The sequence below is a fragment of the Palaemon carinicauda genome, chromosome 17 (genome assembly GCF_036898095.1).
Source record: "Palaemon carinicauda isolate YSFRI2023 chromosome 17, ASM3689809v2, whole genome shotgun sequence".
Classification (NCBI taxonomy): Eukaryota; Metazoa; Arthropoda; class Malacostraca; order Decapoda; family Palaemonidae; genus Palaemon; species Palaemon carinicauda.
In genome coordinates, this window is record NC_090741.1 from 88,378,540 (window position 1) to 88,403,539 (window position 25,000).

A 25,000-nucleotide genomic window follows, 5' to 3' on the forward strand; every position below is an offset into this window, starting at 1 on the left:
AAATTCATTTATTGAGTCTATAGTTTGATAGGAATTATTTATTCCTCAAGTTGGTCACAGCCTGTTTGAAACTCCAGGAAAGGGCAAGACTAAATTCGCCATATTTTTTGTTTTATTTTATCTTAACGTTATTATTGATTTACAATCTAATTTTTATTACCTCTTCTTTTCCTTATTATAAAGTGTTTTTCTATTTCCTCTTATAAAATTGTTAATCCCCCAAAGGTTGTGGCAAAAGGGTCAGATCATGTCATACTTGAGTACAGAATTAAAGCATGCCAGGAAAGGCAAGTGATCTAAAGCGAAATTTCTAATTAGTTCTTTTGTGTTCCGCGTCACATCGATCTCAGTGAACAGTCTATTCATGTATCATGGGTGTCGTCAAGCTCTCCATCCAATGTTATTAAAATTTCCCTTATTTCTTCGTGGAGTCATGGGGAATGGATTTGTTTTCCTTTTGCCTTCCTTCTACTTTATGCTCCTCATATAAACAAGATGGCCCGAGGCACTGAGGTCAGGTATGAAGGTTTAAAGGTGAACCGAAAAGGAAACGAAAAAGACATCACAGCCACTATCTCCTTTCGGCCCGAGGCACTGAGGTCAGGTATGAAGGTTTAAAGGTGAACCGAAAAGGAAACGGAAAAGACATCACAGCCACTATCTCCTTTCATGCTAGGACCCAAGGGGTCAAGGAAGTGGCCTCTGTGCAGCACACTGAGGCTGTAAGATCCGATATCAAGGTAGCAGAGGCATTTGTTTTCTAATCTAAAAAGCTTGTGGGTTCAGCATCTTATTTAAAGCTGCAAGTGTTTAATCTCAACGAAACAAGCCTTTTTTGGAATTTGTTAAAGAGGATCTTCATTGCAGTAGAAGGGAATGCAGTTCCCGGTCACAATCTCATGAAAGACTGTCTAACCTTACTGTTCTGTGGTAAAACCGGCAGGAACAACAAAATTAAACGACTCCTGTTTTATCACTGAAAATCCAAGACCCTTCAAGAAGTGCAAGGGGCAGAGAGCAACTGAACGTTGTGTGGAGGAGTAACCTGAAGGGCAAGTTGACCTGTTTTTTTTTTTTTTTTTTTTTTCCCTTTTTTTTGTAAGGCGAATGGATCATTGAAACATTCATTAATTTTTCTGAGAACATTTCAAAGCGATTTGGTGATTAGTTTTAATTTCATTAAAGAAAATAAAAACTAAAAAAATAAAAATGATTTCTAGTACTTTATTCTTACAGCTATTTCAATGAAACTTACATAGAAAGTATATGCTAAGGAAAAGCATCTCCTACATCCATTTTTCGACGATAGTAAAGAAAATGTTCATATGAATATTTTAATATTTCGTCAATAAAAAGTTAAACTCTAAACTCGTAAACTTTATTTCTTATCCATGAAAATTCTAAACTCACCAAAATATATAATTTTTCTTCTTCTTCTTTAACACGGTATATTTATGTTCAAAACTCGCCCTCAAATAAGAAAGTTATAAGCGTTTGAATGGGAAAAAGCAAAACCTAGAAAAGTATCTTTTTGAAAGGTAAACTTGTTTTTGCAATCCACAGGATAACATACGACAATCATTGCATGAAATGTATCAAAAGGGTAAAAATACATAAAAAGTCAAGTTCTAACAATCACCATGCATTCTCTCTCACTACTGACAGCCAAATGTCAAATTTACTGGCCATACCATCCTGGCTTAGGAGAAACAATGGTGTCGGGTTTTGAAATTTGTTATATCTATTATTATTTAATATTTTGCCGTAGAACTTGTCACCATGATAGATAGGAAGTCATAGATGACTTTGGGTGAATTTACATATTTTCATTGATTTAAAAAGTATCCGTCCAAAATAAAGTACGGCGCTCCTCCCAGTAAAAAGGGTCCCTTTTGGAGTAGTAAACTCTCACTCCAAGCATTGTTACTTATGGACAGTATTCCTGCCCATCTTCCATGCCTTGAATACTACCTTACGATGGAGTTACCATGCATCAAAATATAGATCCTACCTCCCAACACAGCTCCAGCATTCCAACTCTTGGATGAACAGGTGATCTAAAATTTTAAGATTTATACAAAAGCAATATTCCAATACTGCTTTGAGGTCTAAGGGAAAAAAAGTCACCCTTCGAGAAGTTTAAGAAATATTTCCATATTGTCAACTGGCTCAAAAATTTTGACAAAGCCTGGTAAGTGGTTACCAGCAGACCCCAGTACTGCCTGTAGGTAACTGTGGCTTGAGTACATAACTGAATGTTATTTTGAGGGATTCGAATAGATGCAGGAGGCTGTTAATCAATAAATTGTGTCTTCTGAAAAGATAATGGGGTTGGAGGTTGACAAGGATGACATCAACCATCTCATTGAGGAACATAGTCAGCCGCTGACGACCATGAGCTGATGATGTTGCATAATGATCAGCAACATGAGGTTGTAGAAGATATTTCTTTTAAGAAGAGGGTCGGTCTAAATTCCATGTCTTATATCAAAAGAATAATTTGAGATTTAGAAAAACTAAATACTTTGGACAGAGCACTGTATTTTTCGTGTTCAGATTAAAATATATCAAAAGAGATACAGGAAAAGTTACGCATTTCCTCCTATGATCTATTTAAACTCGCGTTCCAGTGAGGATGGCTGGGGATTTGAAATTCAAAATGTTGTATGAATTTTTAAGTGGACAGCTTTTTTTTTTTCTTAATATTGGGTTTTTGGTTATTTTCTTTATCATTATTGCTATTATTATCATAATTATGTTTATTATCCATATTATTATTATTATTATTATTATTATTATTATTATTAGTATTATTATTATTATTATCGATAAAGCATCATAGTAGTAGTAGTGGTAGTAGTAGTAGTAGTAGCAGCAGTAGTAGTAGTAGTAGTAGTAGTAGTAGTAGTGTTGTTACTGTTGTTCAAAGCAGAGTTTGAATGCCAGTTAGAAAAGTTGAATTCTATAAGCATCTCGTCAAGTTTGACAGTATTCCGATTCTAAGGAAGTACATGGAATGACGAAGTGATTTATAGAGTGATCATTGTTACCCAAAACTTCAACGCTGTTTATACATTTATGCAAAATATTGAACAACAAAGTGTAAACTGACTTTTATTTTTATCTGGTGAGATAAATTAAAATAATGAAGGCTTTTAATATCTTAGTATTAATGTGATCACAAATTACTTTAAGAGAGTATAAAGAACATTTCTATGATATTTGCCATATTAAAGTAGACCTACTTATCGTCCAGGTTGCAGATAAATGATTAAAGAGTATGTAATGTTAATTGCTCAGCTAATTATATTCCATGCAACTTATTTTTTATGGAAATGCATATTTTAATAAAAGTTTTTTTACATTACTCAATACATACTTTTCAATATAATACTTTGATAAGAATTGTATAAATAAGAAAATAAGACCTTAAATTTGTTTCGTCTATTTGTATCTAAATAACTATACACAAACATGCATTATACACACACACACGCACACACACACACACACACACGCGCACACACACACACACACATTATATATATATATATATATATATATATATATATATATATATATATATATATATATATATATATATATATATATATATATACATACATATATATATATATATATATATATATATATATATATATATATATATATATATATATATATATATATATATATATATATATATATATATATCAATAGGAACATCACAGTCTCGGAAGAGGACACCGATACTACCGTGATAGTTTATTATTAAACCACAAGATCCTTCATCAGGAAGAGCAACCTGACCCCTCCTATGCAGGACTTTCTGAAGAGTCGAATGTGGTCTGTTCCTACTAATGCCCAGTTTGTGGATGCTCTGAACATTATATTGGGATGACGATGATGAGACTATGGATCTATTAAAAAGCACCAACTCCTGATGGGCTACAAGAAAATCAAACTTAAGACCATCACCACAAATACTACGATCTTTGGCAATGCCACGGACAGCAGAAGGCTCGGTATCCAGGAGGCCCGGCTCATCCAGCAGGAAAACCCAAGCGATGTTCCTCCTCCACCTCCTAGCATAGGAACACTACCCAACCTCTCGCCAACATTAAAGAGCATGACAACGATCAGCAACCTGTCAACTTCCTTGATGCTGAGCCCCGTTCAGGCAGCACGTTGGCCAGTCAGCCTGCAACACTAGAAGGGCCAACCGGACTCACTCAGACTTCGCTTAACTCTGACGACTGTGAGACTCATTACATCCTCTGTTCACAGGGATCAATTAGCTGCAAGCCATCGACTTGACAACCCCACAGAGCCGTTTACATAGAGCTAGCCCTGCCTACTTCCATCCACTTCTTGCCTGAAAATGTGAGGAGACACCCGACACCCTCTTGCAATGCGTAAAAGCCAAACTCATATACAGTTTAGTTTTCATTTGGCAGTTTACATTTAAGAATGTTTTGGTAAAATTATAGAATTTTACTATACATTTTGCTCCCTCACCTACCGATGACGAACATAGCAGTTAATGGCGGTATGCAGTACTAATGAGGGAAGAAAAGTCAGAGTGATTAAGAAGCTTAAATACAAGATAAATGCCACTAAGCAAGCCATAGATTTCAACAAAATTTTAAAAATAATAATAATAATAATAATAATAATAATAATAATAATAAAAATAATAATAATAATAATAATAATAATAATAATAATAATAATAATAATAATAATAATAATAATAATTCTAACGATGGCGATGGTTCAGAGTTTAAGTTTGCAAACTTTTCTTTTATTAACTACATTTTGTTTTCAAATGTAGCTGTTTTATCCTGAGCCTATTTGAAGAATAATATTTGCCGTAATATTACATCGTTTAATATGCAAGAGACGAAGCGGCAAAATTTAATTGGTAACCAGTTTATTACAAGATTTGATACTGGCCTTATAATGGTTGTTGGTTAATGAACTAAAATAGCCTCCAGGTTGAAAAAAAAAAGGAGTATGGAACGCGCAAAAAATAATGTATTTGCTTATAACGACCAGAAAACTAAAATGTCAAAAAGTTATAAAGGATGAAAAGATGGGATAGTAGTTATGATTATACATTTGGTTCAGATTAAATAATGGGATTGTATTTACTTTATATATATATATATATATATATATATATATATATATATATATATATATATATATATATATATATATATATATATATACATATATATATATATATATATTATATATATATATATATATATATATATATATATATATATATATATATATATATATATATATATATATATATATATATATATGTTATATACATATATATTTATATATATATATACATATATATATATATATATACATATATATATATATATATATATATATATATATATATATATATATATATATATATAATAAGCATTCAGATCATATGAAAGTAGTTCTTTGAGACTAAATAATTTATATTGAGAAATTGCCTAATAAGAAATTCCATAATTTTGGTATATTCCATAAGCTGGTATCTTCCCTTTTTTTATTACGTTTTATGTTGGACTGATGATGCGTTGATATTGATTAATGTTATGTCTTGGCTATAGCTTTAGTTTAGAGAACGGCAATATGTTTTATGAATTATTCCGATCTCTCTCTCTCTCTCTCTCTCTCTCTCTCTCTCTCTCTCTCTCTCTCTCTCTCATGTAATATTTCAGCTATTGTTCCATCGAAGTGGAAGTGAGCTCATTTTTTTTTCTCAATCACAGTCTTAAAACAGTCACTAGGTTCGTTTCATCCCTATTTGGTTCAATGTTAAATTTTTACCTCTACTCTGAAGCTTTAGAATTTTTTTTTTAATTTCTTATCATATACTAAATGCTAACTAACCATATTCAACCTTTTTAGGTCTAAGCAATATTTTACTCTTGAGCAATTTCTTTTGAAATGTACGACCTTTATTTTCTTTGGTTATCATTTCACATCATGAGGCAAAACGGGTTAAATTCAAACTTCAGACCAAATATTGAAACTCGTTAAACTAACACTGGCTGCTATGCCTTCATTCTGGGGAGTTGTGAAGACTGTATATAAACTTTCTTTTTACGTCCTTGAAGAATTTGGAAGTTTTGTTTCTTCAAAAATGAACTGCCATTAAGCTTTGGCTGAAATTAATATTGTAGAAATATTTCATATTTGCATCACTGTCAATCGAATATCAAGAAAACCCAACAATATGTGTAGAATTATCTATTTTCTAAATTTGCTCCTCCACAAATATTCACGTGAAACGTATGAACATAATTTTTTCCTGTTATTGATTCTTTCCAATCGTTTGGTGAAAATACAGCCCAGCATTTTGGAAATTGCCCCTTTAGAAACGTTTCCCAAACCTATTTTTTTTTTTTTTTTTTTTGGTGATTTTCAAAACAGACGAAGGCTTATCTGCCTGGAATCTCTTAACACGAAGCGAGTGTTGCAGATTGCGACATTGCCATCGACTGTTCCCTTCTTTATCACCTCTTTTCAGATTATACCTCCGTTGCAAAAGGAGAAGAAGAGAATAGAAACTGCGCTTAAATGGATTAATTTGTTTATTATTATATATAAGTGTTAATTGGATTAACATCTTCATGCCATCATCTATTCTGGGCCCAAATACATCAAGGATAATTAACCCCAAAGAATGTAATAGAGCTATATCTGAAACGTTCCTATACCAAAAATTCAAGAAAGGTTGATCTGTAAAAATTAGATTTTCAGAGTTCGTAATTGTTTTATTTTTTTTTTTTTTCATTACTCGGGAAGTATTTTATCCCAATGACAACTAATACTGCAATGCTTTGTTCTATTCGTGGGTTTATTGTTATAATATAGAGAGTTCCATGAAAATTTAGTTGAATTATAGTACCTATCCGTATTTCAGGCCGTAAATGCATACCCACAGGAGAATTTCCGTATAGGGGATTCAGTTCTGCCATAGGAAGTGAGGTCATATGAAATAGGAATTTGTGCCTATTAGAATTCGTATATGAATGGACAGGGAAAGAGATACCAGTGTATACTATATATATATATATATATATATATATATATATATATATATATATATATATATATATATATATATATATATATATATATATATATATATATATATATATAGGTAGTAGGCTGGCCTGGGCACCAGCCGCCCGTTGAGATACTACCGCTAGAGAGTTATGGGGTCCTTTGACTGGCCAGACAGTACTACATAGGACCCTTCTCTCTGGTTACGGTTCTTTCCCTTTGCCTACACAGACACCAAATAGTCTGGCCTATCCTTTACAGATTCTCCTCTGTCCTCATACACCTGACAACACTGTGATTACTAGACAATTCTTCTTCACCCAAGGGGTTAAGTACTGCACCGTAATTGTTCAGTGGCTACTTTCCTCTTGGTAAGGGTAGAAGAGACTCTTTAGCAATGGTAAGCAGCTCTTCTAGGAGAAGGACACTCCAAAATCAAACCATTGTTCTCTAGTCTTGGGTAGTGCCATAGCCTCTATACCATGGTCTTACACTGCCTTGGGTTAGAGTTCTCTTGCTTGAGGGTACACTCGGGCACACTTTTCTATCTAGTTCCTCTTCCTCTTGTTCTCTTAAAGTTTTTATTGTTTAAATAGGAAATATTTATTTGAATATTGTTACTATTCCTAAAATATTTTATTTTTCCTTATATCCTTATTTCCTTTCCTCACTGGGCTATTTTCCCTATTGGGGCCCCTGGGCTTATAGCATCCTGCTTTTCCAACTAGGGTTGTAGCTTAGCATTTAATAATATATATATATATATATATATATATATATATATATATATATATATATATATATATATATATATATATATATATATATTTATATATATATATGTATATATATATATATATATATATATATATATATATATATATATATATATATATATATATATATATATATACAATATTTTTGGGATCAGGCCATGTCGTCCTGGTGGAAGTTTCTTAAGGGTAGCTTCCTATGGTATATTTGACGACATTGATATTCCCAGTGAATTTTACCTTAAGGTATCCAGAATTCTAACTCCTGGAGCGAATATCCCTAAATAAATCTAACAGAGATATCGCATAATATCAGAGGACGTATTCTTGACACGTCACAGAGCTATCTTGACCCCGAACAGTATTAACGCTTCGAGGGGTTACAGTGACAAGAATCTGAAACGAGAATGAAAAGAGAGCCGCTCATAAGGAATCTCTCCTATTCCATTTCTAGTGTGTATCTGATGAAGGCGGCAGCGCCCTCTTCATTCCTTTTCGTGTAGCTCTACTACTCAGTGTTTTCCCTTGTGTTCTCTCGTAATTTTGGATATATTTTAAGATTATGATGCCTTCTCCGGCCTCTTCTGCCTCTGGAAAGTTGAGTATTATCTTTACTTTGTATAAATGTAAGCTCTTGTTGTTTTGGATTAAATCAAAATTGATTTTAACGTAAACAAGAGCTGTTGCCTACCGGAGGCATTCTGGATGCTGTCGCTCGCTATGCATGGGTCATTTAGTTAGCCAGAACGACATTATTGTGTTTTAATGAATATAGATATTTAGCGCCTCTAGGAATTCTTATATGATGCCGTTAGTTTTCAGTTCGGAAATTTAGGTAACCGATCTTGCCCTTTGCGAGGCTTAGTAGCCTAGGCGTCTGGCCCTAGTACTTTCATGCATGATATAAGTTTTCCGAGTGCTATATTATTGAAGCTATAGGCAAATATTTTATACATGTAAGATATTGTTGAATTTTCTTCTCCAAGATTGTATACTAGAGAGTTTCGGTGATTTAGGTAATCGATTCTCACCGCAACTAGGCTACTAGCCTATGGTACTGTAGTATACTTTCACACATCCCAATTGTTCTTTTCTCCTCCGGAGACTAAGTTCAATCCCTCTCTCCCTCTGAGTAAGTCTTAGGCTTAGTCCTAGCGGTTCTATCTGAATGATATTCAAGTATAACTATACTAGGATATGTCTGTCCTGACCTGGTAACCAGAGTGACTCGTTTTTTGGGTTGGGGCAGAACATCAGAGTTTCTAGTCTGTGCTCTGCGTCTTCCTAGCATAGAGAATGAGTTTCCTTTGCTAGGTTAGGTGCAGATTCAGTTGGCTTCGCCTCCCTAGTTCACGTCTGAAAGATTCTGTACGAGATGATTCCTTCCTCTAGTGGTCTAGCAGAATGTCCTGTGTTGTTATTCTCGGGTTGAAGAATGAGTTTTCTCCTCTGCCTGGTGAAATAACTACACCTAACTTTGTTCTGGTATGGAGAAGGATAGCAAGTATTGCCAGTCTTCTTCCCTAATAGACAACTCTAGGTTAGGAGGAGCTTTCTTAACTGCTGGGTGTGTCTCATGCTAGAACGAAGTTTATAGGACCCTTATCCCTTCCCCCCTCTCTTTCTTAGTGATGGCCTAGCCATTGCATCTCTTGGCCGCAGTCCTACATCCGTACCTAGTGTAGGTTAGGATGGAGGACCGGCTCAGCTCTCTGCCAGCCGGCAATTACGTGCCGGCCGGCAGAAACCCTTTTTCTTTTACAGAGTGAAACCCAGACCTCCCTTGGTCTCCCTTCCATGTCTGCTGGTAGAGCCTGGCAGGCAATGGATATATTGGAAGCCTGAATGCTACATTCTCCCCTTCCATATGTTCACTCTTTCTGGATGGAAGGTCGTATGGCAATGCCGCCTTATAACCTTACATCCATACTGTTTCTCTTACTAGTGTTTTGTACCCCTAGACCGGCTGCCGGCTGTTAGGTGGAGGTTCTCTGGTTCTTAGTCACTGCTGGCAGACATGGGTATTGCTACCTTTGCCTGCCGGCAGTAGAAACACATCCCGAAATCTGCTGGCCACTAAGATTAGCGGCCGGCAGCCGGATGCTAGTGTTTTCAGCTGCCGGCCGGCAATCATTGCCTACCGGCACACATTTGCGAACCAGTGATCTGCCGCCTATTCGTTAAAGGTAGTATATCTTTTAACTATACAGGGGTAAATGCCGGCTGGCACAGCAGCATGCAATGTACAATAGTTACTATATTTGCGGTGTAGTACTCACTGCATTAATAAAACTACAGTGCAGAGTTTGTTGTAACACTAAAGTTCTTCCAACATACCTAATGTTATTTTGTACAGCGTTTTGTTGAGACCGTGCAATATATAGAAAGTGAGTTCTTTCTGTATTCATTCTATCCCGTATATTAAAACTTTATTTCAAGGTGTGAGCTACACCTTAAATTTCCGGTTAGGAAATTACAGACGGTATTCTAGAATAGAATTAACCTTAGTTTTAATATCTTGGGAAGTTGCAGCAATTGGCTGGACAGGATATACAAGTATGTGTCTTTCCTTCTTTCCTTTATAGGTTCACTGTATAAGCTACATGTTCTAATATAAGTGAAAAGCCTTCACTTGATACCCATGGATTTTCTTCTCTTCACAGGAGGACCATCCGAAGTGCGAAAGTGTGTTCTGCAATGTCCGCAGCAAGAACTTCAGTGGACATCAGTTTTTCAGGAGGCACGCAGCATGCGCAGCCTCCAAAGGTGATCTCCGGTATTGGGACCCTCAGGTTTTTACAGTATGTTCTAACCTGATTACCGAGGCATTTGACACTCCTAAGTCGACGGAGTCAAGGGGTGCTGCCAGGGAAAAGTTACAAACCTGGGTGAGGGGTTTTCAGAAAAACACCTCAGGCCCCTACCTTCCAAATGAGAAGATGAGGGCCTACCTTTTCCCTAAAGAATCTGCTGATGCAGTCATTCCTCAGCCTCATGTAGAGATACCAAATGCCCAGAATCCGGTAGATTCTGAAGTCTCGGTCGCCCTTCAAGACATCCAATTGGACGATAAGATGTCAGAGGTGTTGGATTCTACAGAGAAGGACCTTCTAGGAGAAGGTCCGGAGGAGGAGCTGTCCCAAGCTCCTGAAATAGAAGAGGAAGAAATCGACAAGGTATCGGTTACATCGGTTCCTGGCCCAGAACCTGTTCCCTCTACATCTTCTGTTATTCCAGATGACCTGGGAAGGACTCTTTCTTCTATTGTTGAGATGATTCAACAAATACAAAAGAAGAATGATGAAAAGGAAGCTGCAATGAAACTGGAGATACGTAGACTTGCAGCATCACGTGGGCCCCAGAAGCGACTCAACGTGAAGGATATTCCCTTGTGCTCAGATACCAATCCTTGGAGGTATGCCGAACACATGCCAATGACAACCGGGAAGATTGTTCTATCAGAAAAGTTGGGAGCTTTTCCCCTGGATGAGGTGGAATTTTGGCCCAACAAAGATTCTTACCCGGACTGCTATGTCCTTCATAGGAAGGAGCCAGCCTCAAAGGAGGAGACGGAGCAGAAGGAGGTCATAGTTCTTGACCGTAGTAAAGCACAGGCGTTACTAGCGAGTTCGATGAAAGAGAGGGGCTTCACGAACTCAAAGGTGACAGCCTTGAGTAAGAAGCTTTCCTCCTTTGTGGCCTCTCCAACCAGAGCCTTTCCCTTCATGGAAAAGGGATATAAGTCAGCCTTAAATGCGGTGGAGGCAGGGAAACCATGCCCCTCGGAGGAGGAGTGCAAGCCGTTATCTCTGACCTTGCCCTTGGACCAAGAAGACTGGAAGGACGTCCACCTTACCTTCTCAGTCGAGAAGCTGGAAGCTGATATTGCTGAACGTCAGTTTGGTGAGGAACTTCCAAAGCTGTCGCAGTTTCTCTTGCGCAGAGAGCAAGAGACGAAGAAAAGACTTGCTGCATTGATGTCATTGCAAACGACATTAGAAACGATGGCAAGTGACCCCAAGAACCAGGACATGTTCATGGTAGTGGCAAAAACCCATCTGGTCACAGTTATGAAGGATCTCTATAGCTTTATTAAAACTAGAAGAGCCTGTAGAGAGTTCGTGTTCGCCTCGGCTGCGGTGAGGCACGAACCGAGGAAGCGGATCTCCTCTTCTATCTGGAGTAAGGACCTCTATCCCAACGATGTGGTTAAAGAGGTAGTAGACAAGGCTGCCACGGAGAATAGGAACCTTTTCAAAAAGTGGGGCTTAGATCTTAAGAGAAAGTCTTCTCCGGATGAGGGTTCCCAACCCAAGAAGAAGACAAAAAGGGCCTAGGGTATCCTCTCGGCCGGCTAAACCCTACCGACAGCAACAACAACAACTTCCTGTGATCGCGGTGCCTCAGATAGTGGCATAACCTCCAACCACGTACCAGGTGGTTATAATATCCAGGGCGTAGAGAGAGACGTCAGTTCTTCACACAGGAACTCTATTAATTAAAACATACACGGGAGCAATACCAAAGCTCAAGTCTCAGAGACACCAAGGTTACAAGGTAACAAGCAATAAGGATCATCATTACAAGACAACAAGGTTAGGAGGGAACAGGCAATAAGGATTGTTATCTGTTATTCCCCCGGCCTCCTTTTTTGTTTTACTTCGGTAAACAAACAGATCTATACATAAGTTACTAATTATAATAAAATGGATAAAATATTGTAACAAATATAAAATTGTTACCAAGCTCAAACTAAACGTACATTGTAATATGAATACAAACAATAGCATTTCATAATAAAAGAACAATAACATTCTGCATCACGTACAACATGCCATTGCATAAATATCTAAGAATTGCAAAAGAAATTACACATATTTAAAACATGTTTCCCTTGTCTTTAATTTTAACATTTTCTAACCTGAACTCATCGTTTTTAAAATGAACAAGATTATCTTCATTTACAGCCACTCTAAGTCTTCCCTTAACTAAGACTTCCACCAAGTCATCACTCTCTTTATTTTCCTTTGTTAATATGTCTGCTATCATGTCTTTAGTATTCAGCCAACTATATGATTCTACTTCTTTATGAATTAGTTTCTCCTTCAAGTCTGCCACTGCGTTTCTTAACAATTTTCTTTCTACTTGTTTTGGTGATGCTATACTCTCCAGCGTTGGTCTGCTGTCTGTGAACAGTTTTTCTGGGATTTTTCCTCCTTTTTCTCCAAACATAAGTTGTTCAACACTTTTTGCTAAATAAACACTGTCATCTACTAATTTAGTTAAGTTCCTCGTTTCGGCGTCTTTGGCAGAATGGCACACTTGTTTGATGGTTTTTGTTTTCCAATATATAGGAGCTACTATATCAGTTTTCTTGTTTCCCATTAAAATCAAGTTACCCCCAATTGACTTTGAGTCACATCTGTAACTCGCATCGCCGAGGCCATAAATTTTCAGGTCTTCTTTCTTCCCTATTTTACCGAACTTTATTTTGCTTTCTTTTGATTTAATTTTCTTCACTATCTTGTTTACTCTCTTTAGATCACCGATCGTAGCATCTTTATTTTTCATAGACATGTTCAACCCTACAATAGCCTAGTCGGGTCGGACATTTTCCGCCAACCACTGGATTTTTCCTGCATATTTCCTGAAAACTTTATATTCGGTTTTTGTCAGAGGTTCGTCATTTCCAATTTTCCTTATTTCTTTGATTTCCTCAATGGATTGGGCATAATCCTCCATGCTTACTTCTATTCCTTCTCTTGTTTTAACTATATCAATCCCTGTAAATCTGAATTCAGATGACTCCACCTTTGAAATCGTGAAATTTTTCATTAAAAGATCCTTGATCATATCCACAAATTCTCTTTTTCCTGAAATCGAAAAATCATCAACATGACATAAAATCATACCAAGTAATGATCTGCCGTCATGGAGGTAGTAGAAGGCGTTATCTCCATGCAGTGTTTTCATTCCTCTTCCTTTAAAAATCTTGTCAACTTTAAGCCAAAATTTCCTACCTGCGTCTTCAAGCCCATAGATTGGCTTTTTCAGTTTCCAAATGGTTCCTTCCTGTTTTACATCTTTGGGTGGTTCAACAAACACATCACGCTCCAGTTTTTCGGCCTGTAAGAAAGCTGCGGAAATGTCGACGCTCTCCAGTTCAAATCCTTCATTAGCCGATACTGCGATGAAAGTCTTGAAAGACTCTCTCAAGGCAGTTGGGGAATCTGATTTTGGTTTCTCAGTTTCCTGGAATCCTCTAGCAACTAACCTTGCTTTTATTTTGGTCTTCTGCCCATCTTGTCTCTCTTTTTCAGTTATAACCCACCTTGAACCAATTTTCTCCTGTCCTGTATCTTTTACTTCTTCAAATGCTTCATAATACTCAAAATTTTCAAGTTCTTTTTCTTTAGCGTTTATAACTTCAGGTTCATGATGACGACTCTTTGGAACTTCTACCACATATGTGGTTATTTCCTCTACCAAACACTCGTCATTTGACATTTTCATCCAGTAAGTACCAATGTTATCTAGTTCAAAATTTTCCTTGGTCTCTCGTACTTCGGTTTCTTCTTCTTTTTCATTAATAAGATATTTCCAGTCCCTTATTTCATTTTCGAAGTCAACTTCAATTGTTTTACCTCCCTCTAGTTTTATGAAGCACACGAATTTGCGCTTTGAGTTAGGTTTGTTCACTTCAGTCACCTTTCCTTTGTGTTCCTCGCCATTCTTAAAGGTCATAATTATAATTTTACTTTTCTTCGGCCTTTTTTCAGATGGAAGATGATCTTTCACGGTCATTTTGTCATAATTCTCTTCTGCCAAATCAGGTTTACTAACAACTGTCGCTTCTTCTCTCTTTTCTAAATTAATTTCCTCACTCTCGGACTGGTCAGTAAGAGCTGCCTCATCTTTCGACCCAATCTCATCTTTTTTCTCATGAGCAAAAGTCCTTAACGTTCCGTAAGGTTGCAAATGACAAGAAGCTACCTTTTTCATATCTCCATTTGCTAAAATCCATACACTTCTCCCTTCCATCTTTTCCACCGTAGCGGGACCAAACCATTGTTTTCCACCTTTGTGCTGGTAAAATACTTTCTCCCCAGGTGTATATAGATAATCATTAAAAGATGCATTTCTTGCGTTTAAGGCAATTTTCAACTTTTCACCATACTCTATTTCTCTATACTTCTTATTCACTTCTTTTTGATTTTCAATATGTCTTCTGATTGCTTCTGACTCAGAGATTAAAGATTCGGTGGCTACATTTCCACTTGTTATACCAGGAACTACTACAGCTCTCCCAGTGAGTAACTGTAATGGGGCATATCCTTTCACTGTTATATTAGTATTATGACACCAGGCCGCTTTAGAAACTGCTTCATCTAATGTAATTCTATCATTCTCTTCCATCACTTTCTTCACAGTTAGATCAGTGCTGTAATGATTTCGTTCGTTCAAACCATTACTCCAAGGGGAATATGTTGGGCCAAACCTTATCGTAATTCCCATTGCAGAAGCCAAACTTTCCATTTCCTTATTTTGAAATTCTGATCCATTGTCAGCCCAAAATCCCTCAGTAGGATATCCGTATTTCTCGCACCAGTTCTGGGTGATGGCATGCAAAACAGTGACTGCTTCTTTGTTCTTCAGCACAACTCCACTTATTAATTTTGTGAAGGCGTCTACCATCCACAGAATGTTATTCTCCTTTACTTGCTTTAGGTCAACTGTGACCTTTTGATTAAATTCCGTCACTGTTGGGATAGCAACTTTTGGTATACCTAATGATTTTTTATACTTTTGGCAGGGTATACATTCATTAACAACTTTCTTAATAACCTTTTTGGTTCGGTTGGATACTACTCCTGCCAATGTGAACAAATGGAGGAGTTGAGTCTCTCCCTTATGGCCAGATACCAGATGTACCCTTTTTACTCTTTTATACTCTGATATCTCTTTATTGCTTTCCAATTTCTTGGCAAACATTACAATCTCTTCTTCGCTACATTCTTTATTGGTTTCCAAGACAACGGCAAGGTGGTTACCTTTAGTGGTTATCAAATCTATCTCTAGGTTCGGAACCAAGCTTCTGATAACTAGTTTTTCCTTTCCTTTCTCGTAATCCTGAGAGGCACTCCATTTCTATAGTTGTTCTTTAGAACACAAAAAAGGGATATTAGCTTCAATAGCATAAATTTGCACTCGTAGTCTACTGAACTCTGTTCCATTTTTCTTTCCTTTAATTATCAATGGAACTTCAAACATTTTGTGACATTCATAAACTTTACTTGGTCCAAATTTGAACTTTTTCTTTTCTATTCTTTTAACATTAACTTGTCCTTTTCCAAATTGATTTTTCTTCAGATATTCTTCTATCCATTTAATTCCTGCCACATTTTTGGGTGCACCATTGTCAATAATCATCTCAGTTTCATTGATTTCATCCGTGAAGTAAATTTCAGGCATTTCTACTTCTCCTCTCTCATCTTCAACACTCACAAATCTGATGTTACTTAATCTATTCAGACAGCATTCATTTCTACACCTTTTCTCTCTCGATTCTGATCTGAGCCTCCTGCCGCCCTCCATCGGACGATCTTGCCGATTCCTTTCAAGTTCTTCACGATCCTCACTTCTCCTTTCCGAAAGTTCTCTTCGTTTAAAGGAGTCTATTCTGTTTCGGTTTCTATCTCCTGATCGAGAGTAATATCTTCTACTCTGATATCTGCTTCCTGACTCTCTCCTGTTTTGGCTTCTGTCTCGCGAACGGGAGTATGGTCTCCTATTTCTTTGCTCATTTGATCTCGATGTAGATCTTTGTCTATTTGTATAAAATACGTCCAATTCCTTTTCGGGTCTTTGGTTTTCTATCTTTAGTTCCTTGAACTCCTTTTTACATATTTCTATTGTCACTTTATCTTCTACATTTTTTAGTTGTTTCATAATTGAAATTTTTTCTGTTGTTTCTAATTTAGACTTATCTAAAAACAAAACTGTAGTCCATAACTTCCATTTTGATCCAAAGTTTGCTCTATCCATTTTCACTAAAAGATTCTCAAATCTATTCAGATACTCTTCACCTGTTTCTTTGTCTTTCTATTCAAATTTTTGTATTTCAGAAACCAATTCAGACATTTTTTCCAAGGTTGTTTTTTCAAATTTACCTTTTAGCAAGTTTATCACGTCTTCAATGATAGTTACACTGTTAGTGTTTACTTTTTCTATAACCTCTCTTGACACAAATAACGACAATCCTCTAATCTCTTTGTTTGTTTTTAAACTATCCACCAATTCGAAAAATTTTTGAATTGGAGGAATGGTTGTCTGTGAATCCCATAGCCTTAGTTGATGGCAATAACTTTCAAAATCCTGGCCATTAGTCCAGATTGGAGCTTTCCGATTTTTAACTAAATTGACATGGTTATTTCCACTTCCAACTTGGTTTATCTCAAAATTGTTTTCAATGATTTTCAATAATTTGTCTAGTCTTTCATCCATATCACTCTTTTCATACATTGTCCTGTTTGTTTCTTTACCGAAATCCCACTTTTTGTGAAAGTTTTTCTGGTGCGAAATATTGGTTGTTCTGTTTTTAAATAGTTTATTGCACTGTCCACAAATTCTGGCCTCATACCTTTGATCTAACTGGTTTTTTGCTGCCTCAAAAAGTTCATTTGTTTCTAGCCACCGTTTTACCTGTTCCACTTCACCTAAATTCAAATCATTATTTTCACACTTGCTCTCATCTCCATTTTCTTTATGTCCCAATACCGGGCCTTTACACTTATGACAAAATTTGAAAATAAAATCTCCAGCATTGTCTATGCTTCCAAAGTCAGCCAGTCGGGTCAACTGGTTCATAAGCTCACTTTCATCTTCAATGTATCCTGGTAAGGAAACTGCAGAGTATTCTGAAGACGCCATTATGACTTTCACTTTATTGTAGATAACATCAGGGTTCAAGGTTTCTTCCAGAAGATCCACAAGCACTCACAAACACTCTCAACAGCAAAAGAATTAAGCTGTTGTGAAGACTCGTAATTACCATTCTTCAGCTCACACAACTTCAGGCTCAGGTCGTCTGCCTCACCATGTATCAACAGTTCAGCATGTTTTCTTCATCTATCCATGATATCTGCTCCCCGAAGCACTCTGGTCGACAGAACCAATACGTCCTTTCCAGTTCATAAGCCGAAATTCATTGGTTTTCCTTCTCACAGACGGCTTCACATTTGCAGCAACTTACTGAACTTCTGGATTACTCCCCCTCCCCGATGTTCGGGAACTTTTAGTTGCTCATCATTTTCTTTTATATTTCTTAGTAAAATTTAATCTCCAAGACAATCGCTGCAGTCCCTCGAACCACGTTCTGCTACCATATAATATCCAGGGCGTAGAGAGAGACGTAAGTTCTTCACACAGGAACTTTATTAATTAAAACATACACGGGAGCAATACCAAAGCTCAAGTCTCAGAGACACCAAGGTTACAAGGTAACAAGCAATAAGGATCATCATTACAAGACAACAAGGTTAGGAGGGAACAGGCAATAAGGATTGTTATCTGTTAGTTGTACCTCAACAAGTGGCTACACAGTTGCCAGTTTTTAACCCAGCCTTCGAAAGGCAGACTTCTTCCTTTCGTTCTAAAGCTAGATGAACAGCCAGAGGTTCTTCTAGACGCCCTTCAAAGGAAAGGGGATCCAGGGGAGGACGCGGTCAAGGAGGCAAGGCCTCAGGTCCACAACAGCAAAAGTGAGATGCTACCAGTAGGAGGGAGACTACATCTATTTAGGGATCGTTGGACCTTCGATCCTTGGGCCCACAGCCTAATAAAGAATGGACTAGGTTGGAGCTGGAGCAGTCCTCCACCTCAATTTCCTCAATTCTTCCAACACTCTACCCTCATTCTGGAAGAATATGTTCGAGAGCTCTTAGACAAAAGAGTAATCCGAAAAGTTAAGTCCATCAAGTTCCAAGGAAGGCTGTTTTGCATTCCAAAGAAGGACTCAGAATAACTCAGAGTCATTTTAGACTTGTCACCACTCAACAAGTTCATAGTGAACTACAAGTTCAGAATGCTCACACTTCAACACATAAGGACCCTACTGCCAAAAAGGGCATATACCGTCTCTATAGACTTGTCTGACGCTTATTGGCACGTTCCAATTAATCGTCACCTCTCCTCCTACCTAGGCTTCAAGTTACATAGATAATTTTACGCCTTCAGAGCCATGCCTTTCGGGCTAAACATAGCCCGAAGGATTTTCACGAAGCTTGCGAACGCAGCCGTCCATCAATTACGCCTAAAAGGGATCCAAGTGGTAGCCTACTTGGACGACTGGCTGGTGTGGGCAGCATCCAGGACGGAGTGCGTGCAAGCCTCCAAGATAGTGATCCAGTTCCTGAAACATCTGGGATTCAAGATCAACATCAAAAAGTCTCGACTATCTCTAGCTCAAAAATTTCAGTGGTTGAGAATCCACTGGAATTTGGAGTCACATCGACTTTCCATTCCTAGGAAGAAGAGGAAAGAAATAGCAGGATCTGTCAAGAGACTAGTGAAATCCAAACGGATATCAAGAGGCGAACAAGAGAGAGTGCAGGGCTCTCTACAGTTTGCTTCGATAACAGATCCAGTGCTAAGAGCACAGCTATAGGATGCAACAGGAGTCTGGAGAAAATATGCATCAAACACGCGAAGAGATCTAATAAGACCACTACTGACTCGATTGCGAACGCTTCTCAAGCCGCGGTCCAATGCCAAGCAATTGAAGAAATCAATACTTCTTCAACCTCCTCCCCCGTCAGTGATTATCCACACAGACGCTTCAAAGGAAGGCTGGCGAGGTCATTCTCATCAGAAGAGTATCCAAGGAACTTGGTCCAATCTTTTTAAGTCATTTCACATCAACTTTCTAGAAGCCATGGCAGCACTTCTGACACTAAAGAAAGTTTTCCCTCGCCACTTGACCCACATAAGATTGGTTCTAGTCAGCGAGGTGATAGTGAGATGCCAGAATCAACAACGGTCGAGGTCACCTCAAATCAAACAAGTGATGTTGGCCATATTCCGCTTGGAAGAAAGGAAGAAATGGCACCTGTCAGCATTTCAAATTCAAGGGTTCTGCAATGTGAAAGCAGATGCTCTATCCAGGTTTATACCAATAGAGTCAGAATGGTCCCTAGACGCAGGATCGTTCTCCTTCAACTCGAGTCAAGTCCCGGAGCTGCAGATAGACCTCTCTGCGACAAAAGACAACAAGAAAATAGATCGTTATGTATCCCCGTACGAGGATCCGCCAGCGGAGGCAGTGGACGCTATGTCCCTAGACTGGAACAGATGGTCCAGTATTTATCTGTTCCCTTTGCACAACCTCCTTTTGAAGGTCCTTGACAAACTGAGATCCTTCAAAGGGAAAGCGGCAATAGTGGCCCACAAGTGGCCAAATAGTGTGTTGTTCCCTCTGGCATTGGAACTACGACTAAAGTTCGTACCGCTACCGGATCCATCCCTGTCTCAGCGAGTACAGAAATCGACTGTCTTCGCTTCATCACAAAAAACCCGGAACTTACATCTCATGATTTTCTCTCCTTAGCGATGAGAAAAAGATTCGGGGTATCAAAAGTAAATTTAGACTTTTTGGAGGAAACCAGAAGACAATATGAGGCTTCAGGGAAGATGCGCGTATCCTTTGTCAATGCTAAGAAACCAAAAGAAATCTCAACAGATTTTTGTTTTTCACCTTCATGAGCAAGGTTTAACAGCCAACACAATATTATTGTGCAAGTCTGCCTTGACAAAACGGATACTATATGCCTTTCAGGTCGACCTTTCTAACAATGTTCTTAATGAATTACAAAGGCCCATGCTAGGCTTAGTCCTTCAGCGCCTCCAAGACCCATTTCATGATCATTAGATAAGATTCTTCATTGCATGAACAATGAGGAATGCGCTTAGAAGGATTTGAATTAAAAGGCATATTTCGGTTTTTACTCGCTTTGGGGGCCAGATTTAGTGAAATAGTGGCTCTCTCTAGAGAGGAAGGCCACGTCCAGTTCTTGGAGGGAGAACTGAATCTATTTCCGGACCCAGCGTTTCTTACCTAGAGCAAGCTACCCACCATTAGGTGGGGTCCCTAGAGAATATGCCCTCTGAAGGAAGATGCATATCTATGTCCAGTGGAATGCCTAAAGGTCTATCTTCATAGAACTTCAGACTTTATGGGAGGACAGCTGTTCAGAAGAGAAACCCTGTGTTCAAAGTTATCTATAACTAAGGGCAAAACTCACCCGTGTTATTCGCAGAACGGATCCAGACAGTACACCCGTTAGTCATGATCTGAGGAAAGTTGCCTCTTCCATAAAATTTCTTTAATCATATGGACTTTGAACATCTTTGTTCGTACACCGGCTGGTAGTCATCCCAGGTGTTCTTTATGCACTATGCGAAGCTAGTGGAACAACTCAAGAGGTCTGTGGTAGCAGCAGGTAGAATTCTTTAACCTTCTGTTTAAATGTGCGAGGAACAGTGTAATTAATTTGGGACGATTAATTAAGAGGGTGGGTGTTTAGTCACATTATGTTACTACACACTGAGCGACAGGCCGCTAACGTGTCCTTACGAACTGTTCCATTGACGTTGGTGAACTATAGCATAATACGGACACTTGTGCCAAGCGTTTCTTACGCTAGTGTAAATAAACAGTATACAGACCGTATCATTATTATTAATGATTCGATTGAAGTGGCAAATCTGTTTCCTGTTAGACGAAACAATATCTTCTGTTGACTGTTTTCTTTATGCTTTACCGGATATCGTCCACATTTTATAAATTTTATAAATGTTGATCTGATATGTATGTTTATTAAATTTTAATAAACTAGTTCATTATTCGCCCACACTCATTTAATTAGAAATGTACTGAGCATTAAGATTAAAATATGGATATTTTTATCATGGTATGTCTTTTAAGATTGTTCCTTTATTCAAGCAAAGATTCAGTCGCTTTAACCCTTCTTTTGGAAGGGTTGACGTTGTACCCTATGGGGATGGTGGTAGAGATGCAAAATTTGTTCCTATGCGGATACAACTGTTATCCAATAGTTAATAAGAGTAGACACATTGGGGGATATGTCAGGAATTCATACTGACATTGGTGACTCATATACAAACTTTGCTTTATAATATATGGGGCGAGACCACTATACAAGGTTGTCATTTTGTCATCCATAGTTATTATGTACTCCTCGAGACTTTTTCCAGAATCTAGTACGACTCTTCCCTGTAAGGGGCAGGAAGCACTAACTTAGTTCATGCTTAGATGAAATGATGTATGACGGTAACATCATAGGTCTCTACGTCTAGACAGACCAGGAAAATACTTTCTTGAAAGTACGGCACCGGTTGAGAATCCACAGATACAGTAATGCTCTGGTAAACTTCCATCAGGATAACATGGCCTGAGCCCTAAAAACGGACTTTGAGAGAAGAGAAAAATCTATTTTTGGGTGAGGTAGCCATTTCGTCCTGATGGACCCGCCCTTCCTTTTACTGTAAAAGGGCTTATTGACCCCTCCCTATAATACAGTATCTGTAGCACCTCGTATATCGCTACAAGGAATAAAGAGGGCGCTGCCGCCTTCATCAGATACACACTGGAAACGGAATTGGAGAGATTCCTTATGAGCGGCTCTCTTTTCATTCTCGTTTCAGATTCTTGTCGCTGTAACCCCTCAAAGCGTTACTACTCTTCGGGGTGAAGATAGCTATGTGACGTGTCAAGAATACGACTCTGATATTATGCGATATCCTTGTTAGATTTATTTAGGGATATTCGCTCCAGGAGTTAGAATTCTGGATACCTTAAGGTAAAATTCTCTGGGAATATCACTATAGTCAAATATACCCTAGGAAGCTACCCTTTAGGAACTTCCATCCAGACAAAATGGCTACCTCACCCAAAAATATATTTTTCGCTTCGCTCAAAATCCGTTATACACACACACACACACACACACACACATATATATATATATATATATATATACATATATATATATATATATATGTGTGTGTGTGTGTGTGTGTATATGTGTTTGTGTGTGTGTGTGTGTGTGTGTGTATGTGTTTGTGTGTATGTGTGTGAGTGTTTGTATGTGTATCTTTTATCCTATCCTATTATAATTTTCTGTGACAATGCCTAAAAAATTACATTTTCGTGACTATCTCTGTAGCTCCTCTTTTTCTAAGATTTTAAAAATAAAATTGATAAAGTGTTAATGAATATATTTCTGAAAGTTTGCAACATTTAAGGATAAAAAAGTGAGGCAGAAAGGCATAAAGAATATTGAAATCGGAAAAAAAATGCAATAAGCACAACAGAGAGAAATAATTTAATCAAACAGATTATTTTTTAATTAATACCGGCTACGTCCTCTCAACATTATTTAGAACCACTAACTTTGAAAAATGCTGTAAAAGGAAACAAAATGAGGATGATGTTCAAATGAAGGAAGCAGCTCCTCCTGGTGTGTCTAATTAGTTTGTTTCCTCAACCAAGGAAACTCCGATTATTCATGGGTCTTAAGCTCTGTTTGATCCAAACGGATTTGTTGTTTGGGGTTAGCATCAGTAAATCTTACTGCCTTTATTTGTGTGTGTTAGTGGGTGTTAGTAATAACCATAAACTACTAATTTTTCTTTTATATAACACATCAAAGTACCGAATCTACTTTTAAGGATATTGCTATTTACGAGTGTGATAGGAGACAAGTGAAATAAGCTATTGATGAGTAACAATAACAAAAATTGTTGGTGGCTGTCTATGGTTGAACTAATCACTGAGTTTGATAAATTCATAACCCAGTAAAAAAAAATATTACAATCCTTTTTCACATAAATGACTTATACCAAGTATAAAATAACTCAATTTTATAATTGGGATTCTTGTCCTTTTCACCTGATGTTAAAATGAATAGATACATAATATTTTTTTCATAGCTCCACCTTAGATTCTAAATCTATACAACACAGCGTTGGTCAGTTCTCCCGGTCGAACGACCAGAAACTTCAGAACAATATTTGTTTTTTTAATAATAATTATAACAAATGCTATTATTAAGAGAAACGGCACACGCCCAATTTTAACTTTATTTCTTACCAAGTAGTTTTGTTGGAGGCTCTAAGTATTCTGTATAATGATTAAATGTCCAATCATCCTTGTCACAAAAGACAGTTGAAACTAAATCGGCAATAGCGTTGTTATTCAAGGATATTTAGAACCAACACTAAAATCCAAGAACCAATTCAGCATACATCATCACCAATTACGTTGATAATGAAGAGAGTCTCCCGGTTGAAACGTCTGTAATAATATTTTTTTTTTTTTCGAATGATGATAATGGAATGAGGATATGCTCAACGCTTCCACTACTAAGATTATTGTATGAGAAAAATAACGTTTAATTGTAAGAGAGAAATTAATTAACCGCGATGGAATGTGTTAAAGAGAGATGGAACCATTTCACATTGATTGTCAAATTGATGTTTTTGAAATATCGTGCCAACTTTTTAGCAGCTGACTACTATCTATCGAAGAGTCATGGAAGAAAAGTTTTCGTGAGAGAGAGAGAGAGAGAGAGAGAGAGAGAGAGAGAGAGAGATTACATAAACTAATATGGAATTACATTTAGCAGAAATTATCAAATATTTTAAAACACATGGAAATTTTACAAATGGTTTTGTAGGAAGACGGGATTTAGTCTCTCTCTCTCTCTCTCTCTCTCTCTCTCTCTCTCTCTCTCTGTGAGTCCATATTTGAAAACAGATCATGTTATTTAGGGTTTGATATATCATGATGATGATAATAATAATAATAATAATAAAAATAATAATAATAATAATAATAATAATAATAATAATAATAATAATAATAAGCATCTGACTAATTTCAAAGAGCACATTTTGCGTATAATCGAAGCCGTAATTAAGCCTTGTAAACACGTAAGCAGGAAAACTTACTACGTGGTTTATTTCGGCAGGATTTCCAACTCAATGAGATTGCAGGCAGAACATCATCCTGCTTGTGGAATAGGAGGATGCAATCCGTGAGGTACGGAGGGGAAAGAGGA